This window comes from Octopus sinensis, linkage group LG3 (genome assembly GCF_006345805.1).
Source record: "Octopus sinensis linkage group LG3, ASM634580v1, whole genome shotgun sequence".
NCBI lineage: Eukaryota > Metazoa > Mollusca > Cephalopoda > Octopoda > Octopodidae > Octopus > Octopus sinensis.
In genome coordinates, this window is record NC_042999.1 from 8211819 (window position 1) to 8214318 (window position 2500).

General features: G+C 39.4%; 1 protein-coding gene across 2 annotated transcripts in view; it reads left to right on the top strand.

Annotated features, from left to right (window-relative positions):
• Positions 1 to 2500, top strand: part of LOC115209404 (follistatin-related protein 5-like) — a 409770-nt gene that overhangs the window by 357563 nt on the left and 49707 nt on the right. The window lies entirely within an intron of this gene.

Genomic DNA, 2500 nt, shown 5'->3' on the forward strand with positions numbered 1-2500 from the left:
TTTGTCCCCCTAGCATTGCTTGACAACTGATGCTGGTGTGTTTATGTCCCCGTTACTTAGCGGTTCGGCAAAAGAGACCGATAGAATAAATACTGGGCTTACAAAAGAATAAGACCTGGGGTCGATTTGCTCGATTAAAAGGCGGTGCTCCAGCATGGCCGCAGTCAAAAGTCTGAAACAAGTAAAAGAGTAAAAGAGTAAAAGAGAGAGTATATTTCTTCAGAAATGTCTATAAAACTTAAAATCTATATTTTTCCTAAATCATCAACCAGACCATCAGATGCTGTTATACATTGATGGTTACAATGCACTTCCAATATTCACTTGATTGTTCCATTCTTTTTTATCTTGACCCCAATTGCTTAAATAAATCGCTTTCTCATCATCATGGAGGCCTCCCAATCTGTCCCAATCTCTTGTGTACCTCTCAGCAATTACAAAAGCCCAGCAGAACTTGTGCTTTTGGTAATCTGAGGTCTCATCATTCCCACGGTTAAAATATTTATTATATTTAGTATGAAGAAGTTACTTAAAAAATGAATTTACAGGGATGAAAAGATGCTATTTGATCAATAGTTAGCATTATTCTAATCATCTGAGGAAATGTAGGAGACAATAGTGGACATATTTCAATTTTATTAAATCTCATCAGCAAAACATAGGCTTCACTATAGTAATGAAAGACTCACTAAATAATTAATTTCAGAGATAGTTTATCAAGGTGCTCATTAAGTACTTATAAATGCTGGGTGATTATTTAAATATTTGTTTAGTAATCAAGGAAGTGGTGGATATATTGCTTTCAAGTTTTGGCACAAGACCAGCAATTTCAGAGGTGAGGTAAGTCAATTACTTCAACCCCAGTACGCAACTGGTACTTATTTTATCGACTCTGAAAGGATGAAAGGTAAAGCTGACCTCAGTGGAATTTGAACTCAGCACCTCGCCCAACGTGCTAATGATTCAGCCAGCTTACTGCCTTAAGAGATAGAAGCAACATTCAAGCATGGTCGTTGCCAGTGCTGCTGGACTGGCTCCTGTGCAGGTGGCACATAAAAAGCACCATTTGAGTGTGGTTGTTGCCAGTGCCACCAGACTGGCCCCTGTGCAGGTGGCACATAAAAAGCACCATATGAGTGTGGTCATTGCCAGTCCCGCCTGACTGGCCCTCGTGCTGGTGGCATGTAAAAGCACCCACTACACTCTCAGAGTGGTTGGCATTAGGAAGGGCATCCAGCTGTAGAATCTTTGCCAGATCAGATTGGAGCCTGGTGCAGTCTTCTGACTTGCCAGTCCTCACTCAAACTGTCCAACCCATGCCAGCATGGAAAGCGGACGTTAAACGACGACGACGACGATGATGATGATGATGATATATGACCTGAAGTTATGGATTTTCTGGGATTGTATTTCACAGAATACAGACGAATCAGAATCATTGTATGACACTCTAAAAGACATCAAGATTACGAGTAAGTTTGGTTTATAATCTTCACAGGTATCTGAAAAGAAGAAGAAGAAACCATATCCAAGACACTTGAATCGAAATCACTGAGCAGCAGATACCGTCTTAGCCTACAATTTCAAAGAACTGAAGTTCATGTCTCGTATTTTGTTATGTAATAGGATAATATTCTTAATTCTGCCATCTCAGTTTACCTAGCGCCAGATCATCTAAGAATCTTACCTGAAATAGATTGGTGGTTCATCTAGAAAGAGATTTGTAAACAATATTTAGTAAACAGCATGAGATTAATCTTAAGCTTTAGCTGTTAGAACACTTTGAAGCTTACGAGACGTTTGTATTTATGTATTATCTTCTTGAGAGACAAACCCTTTTAATATCCAGCACTTTCCGTTTCTTAGCTCTATTCACTGCATTGCAAACTTATTCTGACTTTTAAGAAAATCACGATGCCCCCCTCTGTTTATCTGAACTTGCCAGTTTAACAACAATCTTGTCTCTCTCATCTTCATGTTTATAATATTCCCATTTTACAAACTGTGTAACACAAGTGAGGTCAGGAGAAGAGTAGGAGGAAATAATTTTCTTGAAATATGGTTGTGAGGTATGTGCCTGGAATACTCTTATCAGACATGATGGCTATATTGTGCTTGATACATTTGTATCCCAGCTTTGATGGTGTGTGCTGCACTCTCTCTCAATGATGATGATGATGATGATGATGACGACGACGATGGCGGCAGCTGCAGCAATAATAAATGTCCTGATGCAGTGGCTGTCATGGTTTTTGATCTTAACTGATTGGAAGTGTTATCCTGTACATTGTTTTGTCTTGGTATAAAAGATGGGATACAGCAAATATTCCACTCAATACCACAGATTTGCTTGTCAGTTGTTTGACCTTAACCAGTTGAACATGTCCCTTGGTGGCTGACGATATGTGCATCTCTGATCATGAGCAGAAGTAGTGAGGGACCATCATAGCCATGTGTCGAGAGGAATTCTTGGAGGTTTGGATAATTTACATTTGGAAAC